Source organism: Oculina patagonica, chromosome 4 (genome assembly GCF_052425735.1).
Source record: "Oculina patagonica isolate OP01 chromosome 4, crgOcupat, whole genome shotgun sequence".
NCBI lineage: Eukaryota > Metazoa > Cnidaria > Anthozoa > Scleractinia > Oculinidae > Oculina > Oculina patagonica.
This window is the reverse complement of record NC_135761.1, coordinates 33,451,352-33,475,267: the sequence shown is the minus strand read 5'-3', so window position 1 is coordinate 33,475,267 and position 23,916 is coordinate 33,451,352. Positions and strand designations below refer to the sequence as shown.

The 23,916-nt window shown below is 38.7% G+C and overlaps 2 long non-coding RNA genes across 2 annotated transcripts; one reads left to right on the top strand and one right to left on the bottom strand.

The window, feature by feature from the left end:
- Positions 1-13,480: 13,480 nt before the first annotated feature.
- Positions 13,481-23,273, top strand: LOC144652374 (uncharacterized). Its single transcript, XR_013570517.1, has 3 exons — positions 13,481-13,602; positions 22,292-22,456; positions 22,933-23,273. It is a non-coding gene; the product is annotated as an uncharacterized LOC144652374 (long non-coding RNA).
- Positions 14,276-21,003, bottom strand: LOC144652338 (uncharacterized). The gene is made up of 3 exons (XR_013570482.1): positions 20,622-21,003; positions 17,412-17,459; positions 14,276-15,186 (listed from the first exon to the last, which is right to left on the bottom strand). It is a non-coding gene; the product is annotated as an uncharacterized LOC144652338 (long non-coding RNA).
- Positions 23,274-23,916: the final 643 nt, after the last annotated feature.

The window sequence follows — 23,916 nt, the reverse complement described above, 5'->3', positions numbered from 1 at the left end:
ACTTACGAAACTCATTGTCATATAAGAGTACTGTGCGCCACTCGTACTTTGATGATAACTCTATTATCTTAACTGTGAAGGCCAGGTAATTCTGGATATCTACTTGACTAACTAATTTGTTTTGTGATAGCAAAGTATAAAAATATGAGTATTTCTTACTACCCACTGTTGGGAAGTACTCGCTCCTTTATTCTCTGATTTCTCATCAGCTCCGCGTGCCTCCACATTTCTTTTCCTTGTCGTCTCCATGCCATGACTGAGTCGTAATTTCAACTTTAGGTGATTCTACGTGCCAAAATAGATTTGGTTTCAATTACAACCCTTATAAACTGAAAAAAAAAATAACTGACAATTACCTGATGATGTCTTGCTGTTAAACTGGAGCATCGGGGTCGACTGCAGAAAGTTGGGAAGGAGAAGTGACTGCATGCGGAAACTGCGATGTTGGCGAATGAGGCCTTGAATATGGGCTGGAGCATGACTGTATGAAGGTGTGGTGAGTCAAAACTCCATGGAAAACTATTAATAGCCTGTAACTTACGAAACTCATTGTCATATAAAAGTACTGTGCGCCACTCGTACTTTGATGATAACTCTATTATCTTAACTGTGAAGGCCAGGTAATTCTGGATATCTACTTGACTAACTAATTTGTTTTGTGATAGCAAAGTATAAAAATATGAGTATTTCTTACTACCCACTGTTGGGAAGTACTCGCTCCTTTATTCTCTGATTTCTCATCAGCTCCGCGTGCCTCCACATTTCTTTTCCTTGTCGTCTCCATGCCATGACTGAGTCGTAATTTCAACTTTAGGTGATTCTACGTGCCAAAATAGATTTGGTTTCAATTACAACCCTTATAAACTGAAAAAAAAAATAACTGACAATTACCTGATGATGTCTTGCTGTTAAACTGGAGCATCGGGGTCGACTGCAGAAAGTTGGGAAGGAGAAGTGACTGCATGCGGAAACTGCGATGTTGGCGAATGAGGCCTTGAATATGGGCTGGAGCATGACTGTATGAAGGTGTGGTGAGTCAAAACTCCATGGAAAACTATTAATAGCCTGTAACTTACGAAACTCATTGTCATATAAGAGTACTGTGCGCCACTCGTACTTTGATGATAACTCTATTATCTTAACTGTGAAGGCCAGGTAATTCTGGATATCTACTTGACTAACTAATTTGTTTTGTGATAGCAAAGTATAAAAATATGAGTATTTCTTACTACCCACTGTTGGGAAGTACTCGCTCCTTTATTCTCTGATTTCTCATCAGCTCCGCGTGCCTCCACATTTCTTTTCCTTGTCGTCTCCATGCCATGACTGAGTCGTAATTTCAACTTTAGGTGATTCTACGTGCCAAAATAGATTTGGTTTCAATTACAACCCTTATAAACTGAAAAAAAAAATAACTGACAATTACCTGATGATGTCTTGCTGTTAAACTGGAGCATCGGGGTCGACTGCAGAAAGTTGGGAAGGAGAAGTGACTGCATGCGGAAACTGCGATGTTGGCGAATGAGGCCTTGAATATGGGCTGGAGCATGACTGTATGAAGGTGTGGTGAGTCAAAACTCCATGGAAAACTATTAATAGCCTGTAACTTACGAAACTCATTGTCATATAAAAGTACTGTGCGCCACTCGTACTTTGATGATAACTCTATTATCTTAACTGTGAAGGCCAGGTAATTCTGGATATCTACTTGACTAACTAATTTGTTTTGTGATAGCAAAGTATAAAAATATGAGTATTTCTTACTACCCACTGTTGGGAAGTACTCGCTCCTTTATTCTCTGATTTCTCATCAGCTCCGCGTGCCTCCACATTTCTTTTCCTTGTCGTCTCCATGCCATGACTGAGTCGTAATTTCAACTTTAGGTGATTCTACGTGCCAAAATAGATTTGGTTTCAATTACAACCCTTATAAACTGAAAAAAAAAATAACTGACAATTACCTGATGATGTCTTGCTGTTAAACTGGAGCATCGGGGTCGACTGCAGAAAGTTGGGAAGGAGAAGTGACTGCATGCGGAAACTGCGATGTTGGCGAATGAGGCCTTGAATATGGGCTGGAGCATGACTGTATGAAGGTGTGGTGAGTCAAAACTCCATGGAAAACTATTAATAGCCTGTAACTTACGAAACTCATTGTCATATAAGAGTATTGAGCGCCACTCATACTTTGATGATAACTCCATTATCTTAATTGTGTAGGCCAGGTAATTCTGGATATCTACTTGACTAACTAATTTGTTTTGTGATAGCAAAGTATAAAAATATGAGTATTTCTTACTACCCACTGTTGGGAAGTACTCGCTCCTTTATTCTCTGATTTCTCATCAGCTCCGCGTGCCTCCACATTTCTTTTCCTTGTCGTCTCCATGCCATGACTGAGTCGTAATTTCAACTTTAGGTGATTCTACGTGCCAAAATAGATTTGGTTTCAATTACAACCCTTATAAACTGAAAAAAAAAATAACTGACAATTACCTGATGATGTCTTGCTGTTAAACTGGAGCATCGGGGTCGACTGCAGAAAGTTGGGAAGGAGAAGTGACTGCATGCGGAAACTGCGATTGCAAAAGATTTAGTAACCTTTTTGATTTGCCACCTTCAACACCCAATTATTTGATCGTACAGCCCAATTTTTCATTCATCAATGCTCATGATTATTTCAGCGAGGAGAGGCTTTTCAATACTAGTTATAAACGGCTAAATCGCATCGCATGGTACATTCTTTTCCATTTATTTACAGCTAATTCATTTATAAATTGTAAATTGGAGTGTAAAAACTCTATTGTCAAATCTGTCACATGTCATGTTTTACAGTTCTGTATTAGAACATGTGCCAAAAAGTGACAGTTAGGACGACTGTATATGTATAGTCCATGAGCCAAGACCCCAAAAATGGATTTTCGTAGCACCCCCCTTAACACCTAGTGAAATTGGTATCAAATTAAAGCTAATGGTGAACATTTTCTAAAACTACTTGTTACCAGGATGGTTACTGGTGCATAAGGGAGATACGACAAGGTTTTTTCGAGGGGGAGGTGGGGATGCTTTTTACATTGTAAATACACGTGATGAAAAAACTGAAATATAAATCACGAAATACTCGCCCAAAGTTGATTAAATCTTCTACAGATATACTTAAAATTAGTTTTTTTTCATATTTCACACTTTTCATAATTTTGTGGCCAGCCTTTTGTACCTGTTGCCATGGAAACCATGGATATATCCCATTGCTACTATTTCGTTAATTGCAAATGCTGTTTCCTATGATTACAACCCAGTTAGCACGGAAACAAAATTCTTTTTGTGTTTTTTCCTTGTTATCGCATGAGTTTGTTTGTACGAAAATGCATTTCACGCCTTTGTCCCATCATGCATTTACCAAACACACGGCAGGGTCCCTCATGCTGGAAGTTTGATGAATTAACACAAGGTAAGGAATGTCTTTTTTCACAAAATGGCCATTAATTGTGGACGTAAATGGGCTCACATGAATTCTTAAGGCGACTCTTGCCATATTTAAAACCTCACTTTGTACTTATGCTTGTAAAAAATGTTTTTGCAACACCAGAATGCATGTACCGTATTTTCTCAATTAAACGCCCCCGGCGTTTATATCAAACTTGGCCTGATGGAGCCGGCGTTTATTCGAATCCTGCAGCTTATTCAAGCCCGATGTTTATAACCAAGGGTTTCCGTTCTTTAGTTTTGACAGCCATATATTTTGCCACTTTTCCTAAATCATTCTACACCCCGAATAAATGCTTGAGGGGCTTATTTACAACTTCACCTTGGAGACCCGGCGTTTATTCGGGGCCCGGCGTTTAATCGAGAAAATACGGTAAGTTCAAACTAAGGTTACACTCAAGAAGAGCAAAGGAACAAAGCAAGTTTCGAAATAAGTTAAGCTGAGGCTCTAAATAACTACATTTTATTTTGCTATTTAGCAATACACGTTCTTTATAACTTTTATTTTAACTGTTGCAAAGCATAAAGGATATTACAACAAACAGAATGCAAATTTCAGTTTCTAACAACAAGAAACAGGCAACACCGATATTTGTCTTAAAAGAAATTTTTCTACATGCAATAATCTGTTTATTCCATATCTTTCAGCCATAGCCTGAGTCCAGTGCTTTTCTATTCGTCTTCACCCTCGTCGCCGTCATTAACATTGTCATCTCCATCTTTAAAGTCTGTTGCACTGTTCATGTAATTTTCAGAGCAAGCACAAGCTTCTGTGAAAGGCAAGCCTTTACCGACACATGAAAATCGCTTGAAAATCGTTTGGCGAATGCCGCGGCACCCACAGCAAACTATTTCCATCACAGCCAGTGGAGATGGCGCCAGGTCTGTCCAAACGATCCCAAGGAGTCCTTCCATCATTTTCCATCCATTGCTTACCAGATCTTGCTCAATTCTAGGTTGTAGGGCTTTCTTCCAGAGAAAAAATTGGTAGTTGGCTCGCTTAAAGTGGTATCGGAAGGCAGCTCTTGTTGGCAGGAGTTGGCGAGACTGTACGTTTTTGCCCTTGCAAAACATTTTGTAACAGAGATCATTGAACAGCTTGCACCGATTATCGTTGTACAACATGCAAACCACTTCTTGCATCCTGATAATGCACTGCCCGCTCATGGTAAGGCTCTCTCCAATAACTTGGACACTGTCACTCATGACTTGGCCGTCTCTGTCCATTTCAAACGCTCTTTTCTTGCCCTTGCCTGCAAATGAACTCATAGCGTCACAACCTGTTAACGAATGCAAACTAGGGAGGACTCAGCATACCCTGGGACCCAGCTTCTCGAACAGCCGGGGAACGCTTATCAAGTGGGATCTACTTCTTTTTCCACTTATCAAGATCAGTTCGGCAGGAATGGCTGATTGGTGGTGACATGCCACCACTTCAATAGATGTTCATGTGAAGAAGCGTGTTTCGCATGGAGGAACATCCGTGTATCAGCTTCCTCCTGGTCGGTATGCAGTTCAGTTTCGTCAGTCGCTGTCATACATCCATCTATGACGACAAGCTTGGTGCAGTAGTTGCCATGGATAACATATATTACACGGCTGCCAATCCTTTCAGCAGATTCTTTCTTCGACCTGTACCCAGAAGGAACCTGAGAAGACGCACTTTGTTGCTACCGCATAACAAGTACTTTTTCCACTGGCGTAGACAGAACTGCTGGGAGCTAGTTATGGCGACGGCTAGTTGACCGGTCTTGCTTCTTCTTCCCATCTCTATGTTCTTGATGCAGATGTCTGGGTACTGATCTCAAACAAAGTCATCTCTTCTTGTTTCCCCTGCCTGCATCAGCATTCTCTTGAAAATCATAACTGCCAAGTCAGAGAATCCCTCTGGTATCTTCCTCACCGTTTGAAGCATTGCCATTGCGTCGAGGACTGCTGGTGTTTGAGCTGGCAAGACCTGAAGACTCTCTACCCCATCCTCTAGAAGTTTGCCGCTTTGTTGGTTTTCACTAGCGCGCCAGCGACCAATAATGAGTAATCCAGCAGAAATATTTATTTTATTTTCTTACAGTAAAATGACAGCACTTCCTCCCTTCGACACGGTTGTCTTCCTTTGAACGTCACGGAACGTACCAAGCTTCAACTTGGACAGTGTCTCAAAGAAACCTACAGAATCACTCAGCAGTCTGTCCTCGCAAACGCTGTCAGAGTTTCTGTTTCTGTCCCTTTGGCGGCATATAAATCTAACTTGTTGGTTTCAGTCGCTACACAACCAGAACTAAGACTGGCGAGTTCCTCTGATGGTTCAAATTCCCGACAACCTCCATTACTTTTCTCATCTTTTGTCGCGTTTCATCCGAGACTTCCCAGCTTCAATGTGAAGACAATCTTCTTTTTCTTGCCTGTCATTCTACGACACTTGTCAACAAAAAGGGCACGAGAATGCGTAGTTAAGATCCATCGCTGTACCGCATTCTTTTTGAGACTGAAGCCAACGATGCCACGTTTTGTTTTCGTACTTCTGTTTAAAGTTTGTTCTATGGTCTGGTCAACGGAAAGTTGGGCAAATCCATGTTTAGTGTTCCTCTGGATGCCAAAGTTTCCATTCTCTGACATCAATTGAGCTTCAAGGTGGGTTTCTGGTAGCTGAATCATTTGTATCAGGTAAACAGGTAGGTAACGAGCATAGGCGAAATACCATGGCAGCATTTCCCTAATGCACTCAAGATGGAGGGGCCAGTCGCCTACTCTGGTTGCTCTGATAAATGTCAGCAGAACGAAATCATTTCAAAGTATGTTCTCCAGAACTTTTTAAGGAACCATTGTATTCTCCACTATATAACTTGAAAATATGAAGAATCTTGATGAAATTTGCCATCACGAGAAGCCTATTAAAATTCTCAGCGGAAATGTATTTACTAATGTCCACCATGGCATTAGTGAGTTTTAAGTAGTTGGTTGGGTCGGTGGCCGTTGTTCTGAAGCCACGACTTGAATCCTCTCCACTGTAGCCACTGTAGTGCTTCAATGTAAGTGATTGCCTTATTACATGTTGCAAATTGTTTTAAAAATGTCTCACAAATACCAGGATGGTTATAAGACGAACTACTACACTAGAAACTGATTAAAAGATAATTGGAGACTATTTTGCGAAAACAGGTAATTTCTTACCTTCTGCTGATTCAGCAAATTTCCAAGATGGCGGACCCTGCGGTGTGGTTGCTAAGTGCATGACGGGACAGGGGCTCGAGATGCATTGTGGTACAAGCAAGGCAAGGAGGTTAAAAGGGAAAAACACAAAAACAATTGATTTTTTCGTGATAATTGGGTTGTAAACATAAGACAGCAAAATTTGTTATCAAGAAAATAGCAGGAATGGGTTTATTTACGGTTTTCATGGCAACGGGTGGAAAGCAACAAACATAAAAAGTGTGAAATGTGACAAAATACTAATTTTAAATGTGTTTGTAAACAACTTTGTCAACTTTGGGCGCGTATTTTGCGATTTGTATTTGCGATTTGACATCACTTGTATTTTCAAAGCAAAACTCATTTCCACTATCCCCCCGTAAAAAGCACGTCATATCTCTCTTATGCACCACTTACCTTCCTGGTAACAAGTGGATGGAAGAAAATTCATACCTTCAGCTTTAATTTGATACCAATTTCACTAGGTATTAAGGGGGGTGCTACGAAAACCTATTTTTAGGCCCCTTTTGAAATTTGGCTCATGGACAAGTAGGGCAAACAGTCTCTATTAGTACGTGTTTCCGGTAGACCTTGTTTCTTTGGTGCTTCTCTGAAATGTGCGGTTATCTCTCGGGTAAACTTTTCTGAACACCTTCTATAACAATGCCTCTCTTTAAACTGACTGATGTGTCCAGGACAAAGAGAAAAGCAGTGGTAAGCTTGGGTAGCTGGCAGTATTGTTGGGTTTTAAAGCGCCCACCAGTAAGCAGCGAAGCCGCGACAATCAGCGACCCAGCCACGAGTTGCTTGGGGAGGAGAAGCTCGGCTTTGTCGCTTGCTGGTGGGCGCTTTAAAACCCAACAATACTGTTCTGAACAGAACTGTTCGCCACAGGTAGGCTTGTTTACACATGGTTCTAAATAAACAACCTTTGCTAGAGCGGTCATCCCCTGTTGAATTTGGAAAAAAAAAATCCGTTTTGTGAGCTGTCTGTTACTGGTATCAGTGTACCCCAAATGACCATTATTCATTAGAGTTTTCTGCGTATACAGCTATTTCAATAAACGTTGTCGGGTCGAGGCTTAAAGCTAAAAGGCAATACCGTATGGCGTTCTGGGTATTCACTACAAATTTGCATATACGCTTCATTAAATGTACAAATTTGTATTTCGCACGTGGAATCACGAGTTTGTTTTTCCTCTTAGGAGGCCTTTCTGTAGCTTTACTTTCACTGTCGCTTAGCTCTGACTTTTGAAAATTCTTCTAAAATTCAGTGTGACTAAAAGCACCTTGTTTCACATAACTGAATAAATAGAAAACGCGCAAATTCGCGTTTGTCATGTCACTATATATTTTAGTATTCAACACGTGCATTTGCTCTCTTCTTCTACCCATACTGCCTTTCAGTATTGTCTTTCAGCTTTGATCTGGACAACGTTAACTAAAATAGCTGTAAACCCTATAAGGAATGAGAATTCTAAAAGCCTCGGTGCTCAAAAAGTCTAATTCTTTTCCCGTCAAATTTGTACAATAGAAAGCGATAATCATACCTTTCTCTAACAATAACAACGTACTGTGTCAGAGAATATTGATCTCTTGCCTGGCTCCAGGCTAAAATGTTTCCTGAGCATCACTGTGCACGTTTGGAAGCCGACATACAGTCGAAGCTCTCGTAAGCGGACACCCTCGGGACGAGAAAAAAGTGTAACTGGAGCTGGCCGCTTACGAGAATGGTTTTCGTAAGCGGCCACTAGAGGGGTAGGGGATAGATGGTCGCGTACGGGAGGTTGCCAAATTTACAATAACCGGACGGACGTGGATGAGGACAAACCAAGCACTGAAATTTGGTCCTGTAATAACTGTAAAATCATTTTCACGAACAGCGATGTGAATTTGATTGATTAAAACAAGATACAGAGGTTGTTAGTAAGATTTTCTTTGGGGTGTCCGCTTTCGGGAGTTTTAAAACAAGTCGTTATCTCTTTTAAGTCGTTATCTCTGCAAGTGTCCACTGCCGCTTACGGGAATCTCTGTTTACGAGAATGTAAAAATACAGAGTTTGTATGGGAGTTAAAACGGGGTTTCAAACAAGGTGGCCTTAAGTAGAGCTTTCCGCTTACGAGAGTGTCAGTTAAGGGAGCTTCTACTGTAATAAGAGGTTAAGTGTACTAAATGCTGCGAATTTGCATGGATTTCATTCTTACAACTTGAGAGAGGATTTTCTTACAAAAAACCTTTATTAAAAAAAATTAACTTACAAGTACTCTAAATAGGAGAATGTAGACAGTAATGAAAACGGTAAACAAGAAAGCCATTTTCAAAGGCACTCAGACATTTGTAATCAAGCATCACAACAGAGTTCCAAATTCGCCTTGGAAGACTTGATCCTCTGTACACATTCCTTGGTAACATCCATTTCGCAGATGCACAGGTATCTTGAGTTGGTGAGGTTATTGACAATCAGAAATCACTGTATTGTCATGGATGACAGAGAATGGGATGAGAAGGCATTAAATTGGTAATAAAAAAGTTGAGAAAATATGGATTAAAAATTTCTTAAATTGAGAGAAATTACAGCAAATCTTAACCCACAGGAGCATCAAGATTGTTGATCTGTGCACTCTCTTGAATGGGGTATTTTACATGTAATTCGTGTTTGTTTGCCATGGCCCTTATGGCCATGGCGATTACTACGGTAAATAGGAATATAGGCATTTTATATCTGCAAGAAATATTAATTATAATTTGGTTATCAATAGCAGTTTGCATGAACAATTAAAAAATAATAGAAAAGTATAACTACAGTCGAACCTCGCTTTTTCGAAGTCCCAAGGGAAATGGAAAAAAGTTCGAAATAGCGGGGTTTCGAAATAACGGGGGAAGCGTAAAATTCGTAACAATGAATCATTTTTTAATAAAATATGAATAAAGTATGAATAAAGACACTGATTAAATAAAAATACAGCAATTATATGTGGGATAAATCAGCAGATGCTGTTGTATTGAAAAATCTTTGAATGTTCTGTTCTTTTTGTTTTTTTCGTCTCTGGTGAGGGTGGCCCACAAGGTTGAAACAGTCACTCCCTGAGATTCACATTCTGGAGTCTCCTGAGTATGTCTCCATCCAAAGTTACAACTACAATCTCAGCAGGCCTTGAATCTTCATGTACAGCTGTTTCAGGCACACATTCATTAACTGACTCTTCTCTTAGTATCCCACACACTTATGGACAGGCTTCCTCACCTTCAACAGATGTTGCAGAGGCTTCAACAGTCATCATCAACACTCAAACTAGCAAATTCTGCCCCAAACACCAAACCTTCGTCAAAGAAATCTGCACCCTCGTTTCCACAATTTACGTGTGTACAATCTCATCAACTGTCTGGTTAATGACAGCTGAACTAAGGGCTTGGGCCAAAATGTCACAACTCTGGACCTCCCTGACCTCTTCAACATCTTCAACAACCTCATTGTCTTGCTCCTCTTCTTCGCCATACTGCCACATTGGGCCACTATTTAATACCTCCCACTTGTGGCCAAAGTGGGCGAGAATGGTTTCTTGCCAAAGGACATAGTGTTCCTCCATTTTCAATCTGACTGTGGAGTCAGCATTGAAGAATCTTATATTGTATTCTATAAGACCAAATGGCATTCTAGCCATATCCATACTGTTTTCGGAAAACACTCTAGCTAACTGATAAATAAGGTTTTCCTTCCCGGCCTTTTGCAGTTGTAAAACCCCATTCAGGAGTACGTGCATGCAATCACCATGGAGAAAGTGGAAAAAGGATAAACCATAGTTATGTTCAACCAGCAACTTAAACAGATGATTAACAAGTTGTCACTGCATTTTTCTTGACATCTGACTTTTGGAAGAGGCTTAGAAATCGGGGAATCACTTCTCCTAAGGGTGATTCAAATAGTCCAAATCAGATCCGTCAGCTATTTAAGCCTCATCAGTCGTCCTACCAGCTGAGGCAATCAGACTTTTCGATGCCCCGCTTCACTACAGTTACGTACGGAAAGCATTCTATTAGATACCTGGGGACGAAGCTCTGGGGCCACCTGACGACGGATGAAAGAAACTGCCAGTCACTTAAGACATTTAAAAAAACGATTCGGAAACGTGACTTCAATAACTTTTTAAACAATGAACGTTGCAATTGCCGCCTCTGTGACTATTAATACTAGCCCTGTATATAGTCTTTTTTATCACATAAATAGATTTACTTTTTTACCCGTTTTTATTATGTAAATAGCTAGCCATGTATATAGTCTTTTTTTATCATATAAATAGATTTACTTTTTTTTACCCGTTTTTATTATGTAAATAGCTTCTTTTTTTAACTTATTTTAACTTTAAATTATTAATAGTTGTATAATGATAGGTTAAAGTTTTTTAAAGTTTTTTCTTAGTCAGGTGTCCACAATTAGTAGAGGGGACTTTTCCCCTCAGCTAAACACTTTAGACACGTTAATAAAGTCATTCATTCATTCATTTCTCAGACTATTTATGCAGTTTTAAAATAGTTAACACCATAGAACTCTTCTGACAGGCTAAATTTTTTCTTTAGGTGCTAATACCCTTGTCCTACAAGATGACCCTAAAAAAACAAGAGAATAGAAATCTACTTAATAAAGCAATTCATTTCCAAATACATTCATGTTTCCTTTAAAAAATAACAATTTTATAATGACAAGAAAAAGAAGTAATCCGTGGCACTTTCCGCCATTTCGTTTTTCGCTTGCTTAGTTTGGTTCGTAAAACTAAACCTCTCTTTATTTTATATTTTTCGTTCTCAATAGTGCGATGCTGTGCTTTATCCTTTTCTTTATTTCTTTTTCAATTTTTAATTTATCATTTTTCGTTTTTCTTTTTTCCTATTTTCCTTTTTCCTTTATTCCGTTTTTCGTTTTACCTTTTTCCTTTTTACTATTTTCATTTCTTCTTTTTTTATCATTGATTCAGAAGGCAATATTTCCAAACCATTGTTGTCAAGCAGCATGACACATGTTCCAACCTCCTCTTCCACCATTCGTGCGACTTACTTACTTACTTTCATTACTGAGAGTGAGGTATATCTGATAGATGAGTGAAGGTTTACCATCCACAACTTCGGAGATGATAATATTCTTGCGCCATATCGAGTTTGCCTATGTTCCCTGCTTGACTTGAAGGTAAATGCCGGTCGCGAGGGAAGTGACTGTTTTTTACTGCAGCCGGTTTCTCACTTTTTGCCGCTTGTGCCGGCAGCCAAGTAAGATGATTGGTACGAAAAACAATTTCCAAGGGGTACGGGTAACTTTTGATGGGGTCGGGCGTGCAAGTTATTTGCTGACCATATCCTTTGTATGTAACAAAGAATAATATGTCCGCAATATTGAAAACCATTGTGTCTGGATCGGGGATTACCACACTGTCATCACCAATAAGATATATCGTTTCGGCCTGCAGTATAAACACCTTGGACAACACAGTAATCGTGCTATTATTGAGCTTTGCTATGGGCGGCCGTTACCACCAAAAATACAAGGATTTCAAATAGATCAGTAAACATATAAATGGTCTAGGGATCAGTTGCAGAGTGGTATAGCCAATAAAGAAATTGTTTAGCCAAGTTATGAACGGTGTAGGCGCCTGTGTCAAATTGGATCACGACATTGTGAAATAAACTAGCCTAAATGCGAGCAGCTTAGCTCTTGCTTGTAAAACAGTATAAGATAAAGAGAAATGGTCTAGGGAAACCAAAAATGGGCTAGCATTCAATGTTGCAACAGCACAGTCTATTTTTGAACGGTCTAGCGTGACATCAAATGACACAGCGTTGTGTGAAATAGCGTAGCATGACATCAAATGGTCTAGCGTAGCATGAAACGGTATAGGCTTGCATTAAATGGTATAGATATCACAAAATGGTTTGGTTTAGTTTCGAGCAGCTTAGCGATGCATTATTGGAACAGCTTTTGCTTTTCACCAAATAGTCTAGCGTCAATGAGTTGCATGGTTCAGCATGACATCGAATGGTCTGGCGCCGAAACCACCAAAAATACAACAGCAAGTTGAACAGTTAAACGTGAATTGGAACAGTGATCTGTGGGGGGGGGGGGGGGCATGACGTCAATAAATGTGAAAATTGGCGCCAAACCATCACAGTGAGACACGAGCGTACCACTTAGTCAATGTGTGAACGTAGCCATTCAGTGATATTTTGGTAAGTTTTTTCCTCTTGTTGCTCCACTGACATTAAATTTTTTCGTCATTGTTCATTATCAATGATACCCGAAACAATTTCTAGCACTGTTTGCCGGTCACCAGCTTGTGATACAGTAGAACTGGCCCGACAACTCGAACTCTAAAAAAAAACAGTTCGAGTTTTCGGGGTTTCGAGTTATCGGGGTGGACTGAATATTCAATTTTCCATGTTGATAATTGTTTTTATTACTGATTTTAAGCATTTTAGTGTACAGTACAGTGCAAATAAAATTTATTTCCTAAGAAACTCTCACACGATCAAACATTTTTATGTAAAGAGTGGAACATGACTGTCAAATACGAATATCTGTTTGTTGTTCAATTAAAATTAAATCTGCTGCAGTGTTTGTTTTAGTGTTTAAATCTAAATACAAGACAAAAAGAGCTGGTAGAATATTTCAATGGGCATCAGTGGCGAGTTGCAAGAACCAGAATTCAGATAAACAAAAGTTCATAGTTCGAGTTAGCGGGGTTGTTCGAGTCAGATCCGAGTTCGAGTTATCACGGGTTCTACTGTAGTTTATAATTTATTTCGATGAAGCACGAGTCAGCACTTAATGTCCATTTGTAGAGCTCTTTTTCCATTGTAAACCAATCTTAATTTCATGAATTTAAACTTTGATGGCTCTTTATTTCAGAAGTCTTTGAGTAATCAGCGGCAGAGAAGACCATGGTGACCAACCTGATATCTGTTATCTTGTCATTTGTCACGCAAAGCATATGATGTGACCATTAGATGCGGATTTGAGAGAAGGGTAGCCAGGATAGAAATAGCTTTCTATGTTCATTTTTAAAATCAGATTTACATCTTTGTTTCCTTTTTTGTACAATATTTAATCTGTGTTGTCGTGTAAAAAAATTGGCAGAGAGAAGGGTAGCCAGGATAAGAATAGCTTTCTATGTTCATTTTTAAAATCAGATTTGCATCTTTGTTTCTACTTGGTGGCTTGAAAATGTGTGACCCACCCCTTCCGCCTGGCTCAAAAACCGACTGACCCACCCCTGATAGGGGGCCAAAAATAACATGACCCACCCCTTTTGCTAAAAAGATTTAGGCAAGCCTAAAAGCGGAGCTCCCCGGTTATATGCCCTTTACATTTTTTTTAGAATGATTTTTTATTCGTGTTATTTTCTTTATATATATTATGTATTGTTTTTCACCATGAACAACAGCACCAAATAAAAGTAAAAATAGTTGATCAATCAAAAGAGGATGATCATCTAGCAGTTTGTGCATAACCTCCCAAAGATATATAAACTCTCAAAGAGAAACTAGAATAAAGAAAGCGTTGCTCTAGAAAATATCCATACACCCACCATAACTGGTATGTTATAGCTGTACATAGCATACAACTGGAAAGTTTTGCATGTAGCTTGTCCCCCCCCCCCCCCCCCCCTCAAACGGGGGCCCTATTGGAACAGTGACAGTATTATTTCCCGATACTATAAATAACAACAAATAACTAATCTGTGAGACACACCCACAAAACAAAACAGCTGTGTTTAATGTTTTATTATTTAATGACTGAGTTCGGTTTTGGTGAAGTAAAAATTTGCCTATGAACAACATATATTTTATCAGTTATTATTGTATTGCAACATGTGAGATTAATTTAGAGATTGATGAACTGTGTATCTCATTATCATGATTACTGTTCTTCACAGTGTGGGCACTGGGAATTAAATGTTTGGGTAGGTAAAGCCTGCTGTTGAGCCAAGTGGCTCATCAGGCTGGAGCGTAACCAGGTTTCTGCAGCATTATTAAGCGGCTAGGAGTATTTCTACTCCCCCTGGATGGGATGCTAGTCCATCGCAGGGTTAATCCCCCCCTCCCCCAGCAGTAAATAAGCCGGTACCCATTTATACACCTGGGTGAAGAGAAGAACTATGAGAGTAAAGTGTCTTGCCTAAGAACGCAACGTAGTGCCCGGGCCAGGTCTCAAACCCGGACCGCTCGATCCGGAGTCCAGCACAATAACCATTAGGTCACCAAACCTCCCACAAATGTTTGGGTAGCCGGATGATTTTTATATTGTGTTGTCAGAGATCCCTTAAGAAATACGTACATGGATGAGCCTTATCTGGCTCTATTTCATTAACTTTAAAATTACACCTGACCACATAAATTGTATTTCACACAGAGTACATAAGTATTAGTTGTACATGCAATGAAGAAATAATATATTCTGATTGTTCATTTATCTCTCTCTCTCTCTGTCTGCAACTCTCTGTGGAAATTCTGCTACTCGTGTTAACCCTGAAAAAGGGAAAATAACAGATACCATTTTGTTGATGATCATTGACATCAAATGAATATTTATAATTTTAATTGAATTTATTCAGAACATTATACAGATACATAAAAAAGAGAATTATTTTTCCAATTTTTGCATGGGCCAGGGAATGTGTTGGGGGATACATGTATGTTTAGAACCAAAAAGTCCTTTCAGAGTGAGTGTGTCAGCAAAACCTTTTTTACCTACTGAAGACACTAATAGTGCTATCAAAAAGACCCGGCACATGGCGAGGCTTTGATGAATGTTTTGGGGTGTGAAACACCGGCTTAATTCAAGAGTTCCCTACAAAATGATGTGTCTTTTGAGACTCTTATAATTATTTATCTCTGACAGGTGCTGTTGAAAGTACTGTGATTAAGTCCAGGAAAGCTTACATATTCTCCCTAAAACTTTTATCAGGGATGTAGCTAAGAAAACACTTAGCCGGTTCATCAACACGCCCAGCTGGCTTTTCTGGCCTAAACAGCTTTAAAATTTTACTAAGTCTTTGTGTTCACGTAAAATTTCAGCTGAGTTTAAGTTCTATTTCTACATTTGCCTGGTACCACAACAAGACAATTTATGTTAAGTTAGGGCTTGAGCTTATTAGCTATTAAGGTTTAATTAAGGTATCAACAAAAGGAATTCAAACACAACAGGTCAATTTGCACTTCTCCCACAAAATCATTACAAGTATTCCGGTATTTTGTCGGGTCAGGTAGCAGATCTTCTTGGTTCTTTGCCCTCATACCCCTCCTCCACAGTGGGGGAGGGGTGCATTGTATGAACAACGAAAACATTTTACTTGAACAATAAAAACATTTTATGTACATGTGCTGTTACATATAAATTGTGTATATTAAATTCCTCAATTGAACGAGGATTTTAGGGAAATATACAATGTAAACTTACCAAGGGGTTAAAACGCATACCATTTTTCACACCCAATAGTTTTACACTTGAAAAACAAGTTTCATGCACTAATTAACAATTGGTTCATGCTTTAGCGTGCTCCAGTTATGGAGCACGCGGGAAGTTTGGAGAGCATGAAAGAAGCGTAAGAGTTGCCCGAGGCGATAGCCGAGGGCAACTCTAGCTTCTTGAGTGCTCTCCAAACTTCCCAAGTGCTCCATAACTCGATGGAGCACAGCTAAAAGCATGAACCAATTGTTTTATAACATTGCCGGTGGAATTGTGCATCAAAACCAGCCGGCCGCAGGAAAAAAACTGTGTTCATTGTGTGCAGTGTGAGAACATTAAAACTTAGCGGTCAAGCAATAAATTACACATGTACAAGTTTACACGATTGGAGCAGTTTATGTCAAGTGGCTGATAAATTGACTAAGTTTATACGGTGGCAGAGCGAAGGAAAAAAAATGACGAAAAAAGCAAATGCTGCTGTTGATTCTGAGGTTAGTTTTTTGCTGAATTAAAATTAAAATGTTTACTCCCGAGTGGAAGAAAATTAAAACAAAACAACACGAACAGCCGAACAGATTCCAAGGGTTAAAAGAGTAAAAACATTCGGTTCCATGCTTAGTTTTAAGTATTTTTGTGGTCCGATTTTATTTGTAATTGATGTAAATAAACATTTATTTTTGAAAACGGTAGTTGAATGAAGCGCCCGATGAATTAAATTTTTCCCGAGCGGCAAAATCACAACAGAGCCGTAGACGCTTTGGTGTAATGCTTAAAACGCGAAAACTTTCGTCAGGCAGCTAGTTTTTAGTGCCAACGAGCTGTTGTCATTCATGGTTGGCCCATCCTACCACGTTAGGGCCGTGAAAAAATGATTTTTGTCCTTCGAGACTCGCACGTTTATAGTTGTTGTTGTTTGAATAAAGAAAAGCACACAAACAACTTTGACGGCAAAATCGAATTTATTTTCTCTTTCGCTCTCCGTCTCGTAATAAGAAACAGCTTACCTTGTAGCTCGTATCCTTGGAAAAATCTTGAAAGGATTCACTTTTCATATTCCGAAGATAATATGTCATCGCTTTCGCAAAACACAGCGTATGAGCTTTTAAGGCTCAGTGAGATTTTCACTAGTCGATTACGTCATCAGCGTGCTCCAACGGGATTTTGAGCACGCTTACGTATACTGAATTTGATTGCGCGGCTCTGCTAGCTATGTTATAATGTGTCATGGAGCTTCTTTAATATCTAGCTAAAGAAAGGTATAAGCTGACACTTATGTAATGATTACCTGCATCACCAATTTCACTAACTGCACCCCTTGACTGTTTTCCCTGCACTGAAAACAAAATTTATACATATCAAAAACCTGTAAAATTCTTAACTTGCATCCTGGCAAAAAGTATGGAAATCCTAACAGCAAGTTTTAGAAAGACAACAGATTTACCAAAATAAATGATAACTTCAAACTGCATCTTACACCCTCCATAAATACTTCTCACTGAAATTGACCTCAAAAAACTTGTTGTACATGTAAATAAATAATACATGTATGTATTATTTACTTTTAATTATATAATCCTCGAGTCATCGCAGACAGGCCCATTTTGAACTTATTTTTTTCACGATCAAAAACTAATCCTACTTCTCTTGTAGAAAAAAAATTGGCAAAAATATTTGATTTAGTCACTGCTTTAAGTTGGAAAACTTTGAAAGACTTAAAGAATTGTACGAGTCATGTGCAACCTTCCAGAAAGCAATGCTCATAGCCACAGGGCTAAAAAAGTACCCTCTGATTATCTGGGGCAAGTAGATTTTTCTGTCAAGCAATTAATTTTTCGTGCCTGTTTGCGTAATTTAGGTTAAAAGGCCCAGGCAAGTCGTCTACATGTAAATTATACAGTCACAAGTTTACTAAGAAACATAATCATGCACAGTCCTAGGCAAGCAAAATTTGAGAGCTGCTTGTTAACCACAGGGCAATCTGGAATTTATTTTTTTCCAAGCCCTTATCCTACATTATAACTTCAGGATCAGCTTGGTTGTTATAACTTAAGAAAATTTCATGATCTTTCGCATAACATTTTAGAATCTGTGCTATATTCTTTTATGTACCATATTTATTCGATTAAACGCCACAGCGTTTATTTAATTTTTCGTGATTCGAGTGCGGCGTTTATTAGAGGAAAGCGTTTATACGAGGGCGGCGTTCATTTAAAATTCAATTTATTTCTTGTAAACAGTATGGTAACTGAACATTTAAATTTTAAAAAAAAAAACAGAAACATGTTTTAGTGCATGCCTGAAAAGTTAATTTCAATACCTTAAAACCTTGTTACAATCAAGAAAAATATTTTTTTTGGCCTGCTCAAGCTTGATTATTACTGCATTTGCTTTCCGAGTCTGTTATTCGAATGAATGCTGCATCATCATGATGCAGCGTTTATTTGAGGGCGACGTTTATTAATATTTCTGTTCTAATATGTAGCGCTCATTCGAGGGAGGCGTTTAATTGATTAAATACGGTAAGTTATAAAAATATGAAAAAACTAATTTATTTATTCTGAGAAAGGCTGTAAAATCAGATAAGAAATACAAAACTTTCACAAAACGTTTTCACTCATAACATTCATATGATAAAAATATAAAAACTAAAATAAGGAAGACTACGCAAAGTTCTCAGTGAAAAATAACAGAGGTCATGGAGAAACTATATTTCGCTAAGACTCTCAGCTAGCAATGTCCCCTATACAGTATGGGGCCCAGTTCTCGGCTGGGTCCAGTTCTCGGCCACTTTGTGTTCAACGCGTTTTTTCACGCCTCAGTTGAATTAAAACAAAAAGTTATTTACATCCAGCGATAGATTTACATTTGCGATAAACTGATTCTTGTGCTCTAAGTATCGTTAGTTTGATCATTCAACATGCTATAGAAAGCTCACACGTCGAGTTTACGCGGAGGTAGGTTAATTTGTTTTCCCGAAATCTTGTTTGTTTACGGCTCCTTGAAATTCTTGGATGCAGTTAAATTCGTATTTTATCCGAAAGCCCCAACCAAAAGAGCTAATTTTTTTGCATGTGAAACGTAAAATAATTCAGCTTTCTGCTTAAGTTAACTTTTCGTTGATTCTTTGTATTTTGTTGGTCTTAATTTACTTCGGAATTTTTCCGTGCGACTTTTGCGTATTTGCCAGTTCTCGGCCACCCTGCTCGCTATCACAGCTTAGCGCTTGGTTTTTAATATAATTTCATCTACTGCAGCCAGAATAAAAGAAAGAAATGTTTTAAAAATAAAGTTCAATTAAATCTCTCAGTTTTGAGCTAACTCTTGTCTTGTTTATTATCAGGACGTAACAAATCGATAATTCCGATACTCGATAAAAATCAATAAAAATCGATAAACATCGATAAGTAATTAACTAATTAGTATCGAAAATCGATCAAAATCGATGACCCAATTCTTTGTGATTATCGATTTTGATCGATTTCACGAATTAAAGTTCGATTAGTAACGATTGCATTCGAAAAGTATCGATCGCGTTCGATTAGTACGATTTCAAACGATTTGTATCGATTTCGATCGGAAATATCGGAGAAGAAAAGCTACCGTCTTTGCGTGTTCAATCAATCCTGAAGTGTGACACTGAAAGAAATGCAGTCGCTTCGCCTACAAGTTGTTTTGCTAACGGCCAGTCAGGTAAGTTTGGCAACGTTTATTTTCGAACGAAGAATAAAACATGGTCAATCTTATAAAACAAAGAATATCAGAAAATGTATACGCGATGTAACCTAAGACGTTCGTCAGCGACACAAATCGTGTGATTATCGATTTTGATCGATTTTCGATACTAATTAGTTAATCACTTATCACAAAATATCAGCTAATATCGATTAATTACGCATAAGCTTTTTGGTGGCCGAGAACTGGGCCGCGTGGCCGAGAACTGGGCCCACAAAAGGAGATTTTATTTTTATTATTGTTCGGGATAATTAATTATTAACCGGTCGATAGCTTTACACCAAAAAGCTGAATAATGTAGAAAGCTCTGGGAGAAATTTCAAGTTTCTTTGGTTATTCTGAGAAAAGAAATACTAGTTTACGTCTATAGTGGCCGAGAACTGGGCCCCATACTGTATTGCATCTGACTCGACCACATTCTTACAAATGTTCATGTAAATTTTGTTCTCTACTTGTTCTGTACTCTTTCCAACGTTTAAAAGTGGTGTGTTCTTCCTACTTCGGTGATTTAACTACAGAATAAACAAATTAACGCGGATAGGAAAAACCAGAAGTAAGGTATGCTTTGAATACAACTCGTGTTTAAGACAAAACGAATTTCAGTTCATTAAGTCTATGTCCTTGTTTGACATACCGGTACACGACTGAGAGCTAGAACCCAGCTTCGTTTAAAAATGATGTACAGTGTATTAGGTTGAATGCTGGTTAATCTAAATACCAAAGACTTTTCTAATCTGTTAAAAAATGAACATCAATAGCTCACCTTGTTTTCGTAAAGGAATGTTGTCTTTGACCGTCTTTGCTTCAAACTCACCAAGAAGCTTGGAAGATTTTCCATTTAGATCGGCCACAATCTTTACTCCTCTACTAACTATGGTTGTCATCGCGGGTGAAACGAGGAATATATCCAGAAATAATGTATCTGTAATAAACTGGCTTTAAAACTGAGTTCTTCGTGTGCTTTTCAATCGAGGAGTCTTCATGCTTAGTCAGTCTGATGCTTAGTAGTGAACTCATGCGTACGCTTGGTAAATCGGCATGCTGTGAGATTGTTTCCTGACTTTTCACACAGCGGACTTCCTCAAGTTAGTCTCCCCTTCATGTAATTCTAACATTGTCAACAAGAGCTAAAAATGATTTTTTTCCTCGCGTTTAAAACTTCCTACTATATAAAGCTTAGCTGAGTAGAAATCGTTTTTAAAAAACGTTTTTGCTAAGGCCTTGATAGTAATGATTTTTCCCGCCAAAAGACGCGGGTTGCCACCGGAGCCTAGCTCGTTCCCAGGCCTAATCCGTGCGTACGGACGGACGTACGTACGTACGCGACAACCAAAATTTCTCGGTTCGATAGGATACCATTTGCCCTGTCTGTTCCCTTGTACCCGCATGTTACCAATGGAGCTACGCTACGCGCCTTCGGCGCGTGGAGCTCCGCTATAATCCAGGAACCAATCATTTCTTTATTATCTGTTAGGGGTTGGAGGATTTAATTTGACAACACTTTTCTTAAGTGAGATTTGCGACATACACCAGCTACTCTAATTTTCCCTGATAGACATTGCCCATGTACATCTTTACCCGTTTCTTAACACAGCAAAGGAGAATGAATTTATCACTTCTTATACTAGTCTTTTGTTAGTTTTTCACATATTTGTGTGTAGTCCAGATACCAAAATATGCAAAAACTGAAACTGTACATGCAATATTAATTTATAAACAACTATTGAAGAGTTCATATTGTTATACAAAAATTGACAAACAGACACTACAAGCACTGCCCATCATTCGTATTTGCAGAGTGTTTAAATTTACTTGTATAAAAAGGCTGAAAGCACGGTGTAAATAAATGCAGGTTGAAGAATGCAGGCAAACCTTATGTTATGATCACAAATCCTCTATCTAGGGGGGGGGGGGTAGAAAATTTTTTTATATTTGGGGCTTCTGAAATGGCTAGAAATTCATTAAAAAATGCTCACATGAAAAATTTATGAATTTATATACTGATGAATACAGCCTTTCTTGGAACTAGAACAGTTTAAAGTGAGTGAATAAATAAGGTGACCCATCCCTTCGGGTAGTTCAAAATTACATAACCCACCCCTTTTCGAGGGCTCACAAAATGATGACCCATCCCCCTTCTGCTCCGGCCCACCCCCCCCCCCCCTTGTACTTTTTGACCAGTCCCTTAGAAATTAGACTCTAGCTTCCATAAATTATGTCAACTTCCCCTGGGGTTGCCCTGCCCCCCCCCCCCTCCCGAGCATTGAAAAGTGTATTTAATATGTATCCTCGTTCAACCTCTGCCGCGCCGAGAGTTACCGGCCGTCAATTATTTTTAGATAGGACAAGAAAATGATATTTAACCAGTCATATAATAAAAAATCTATTTACTTATACTCACGTTGCTTTATTTCTATTGATTTCGAATTTCAGAGCAATTCTAATACAAGCACTGCTGCCGATTTGCTGCGGCGAGCAGCAGAAATGATTGTAGGTGGCAATACACCCAGTGTGTCAGGTGATAGTAACGTTCAAGCATCAACTAATAACCGTGAGAGGGTAGTGGACGAGCATCGTTGACTTTTTAATCAACAGCTGGTAATTTATTGCTTCTTATTTTCCCTATTTCCTAGATGTTTAAAATTCGTCAGCATACAGTAACATAAATAGATGTCTGGATTGATCAAAACCAGCTCAAAAAGTGGCGTCAGTATTCTTGAACATGTACGTTACCGTGGGAAATGACTTGAAACGCAACAAGAAAGGAAAAGAAAGGAAGTGCAGCGATGATAGGAAGAGCAGAGAGAGAACAAGAGAAGAAAGACTGACATTCCTTTTAGTTTGTATCTCATAAACCAAAAATTCAAGTTTAGCCGATACAGCTAGATCTGTCAAGCACAACAGAAACATTAGATCAATATTAAAGAATTAAGAAGTTTTTGTTCTCAAAATGAATTTAATTTGCATATTAGCAACTTTGCATAAAATTTAGCACTGTTCTTTATTTTAAATTTTGTGATACTAAAAGTCCTCGGGTGTGGCATTTCCTCTAATAAAATCTTAACCAATTGCAGAGGGTCCAGCCGTACGCAAACAGGCCGCAAGCGTGCGGTAGCAGTTCACAAGCACTGTTTGCTTTTGGATACAATGAATTGTAAAACAGGTGATTTTGATAGTTATTTACATCAAACTGAACCCTTTTATTTCAGGATTAGGGTTTAAAATTACTCCAGTACCAAAACATGGAGACTGCTTGTTTTCATCAGTTATCTTTTGACTGGAACAGATGGCACCTCTATCAGACAGCAATGACCTGTCAGATTTGTTGGAAAGGCTTAAATTGTGTAACACTTTGTCAGAAAAAGTTATTTTTCTGAGAGGGGAACTGGTCAGTGAGTGGCCAAGCAACAAACAAGAATATTTTTTTCTTATAATTAATAAACATTTAATAAAAAAACTAAAACAAATAAGAATATGAAGATTTCTTATTGACACTGAACTGGAGGATATGGCACTTGAGTATAGAATGCCTGGTGTCTTCACTGGTCAGATGGGAAATATGATGTTGCTTGGTTTGGCCAACGTTTTAAAGATGTCATTTGTGGTGTTTACATTAATGGAAATCTTTGCTGTTATTCCAGTCTCTCCAAGATCAAGACCAATTACAGCAGCTCCCATATACCTTGCTTTTAACCATGCTGGACCAGGTCACTATGATGCAGTCATTCTGCCTAACTCAACTATGACAGCAGCTCATCCAGACCTTGAGCAAGTACACGAGGAGCCATCAAAAGTCAGATGGATGCAGATGGGGAAATGGTGCTGCCCGTAGACCGTTAGCAGACGGACCTATGAAAGAATTTTGTGTTCAGATTCCAGGGGAGCGCAGAGTGTCATGCCCTTGCTTTGTTATTGAGCAGGGGTGCAACAATTGCAAATGTTTCAATTGCGGTAATCCTTATGGGAAGTGAGATAGTTCTAAAGATAAGGACATGAGGGGGAAAGAAGGAAGAAGACGAGATAAGCACTTTGTTCAGAGTAACAGTGTTAGCAGTAAT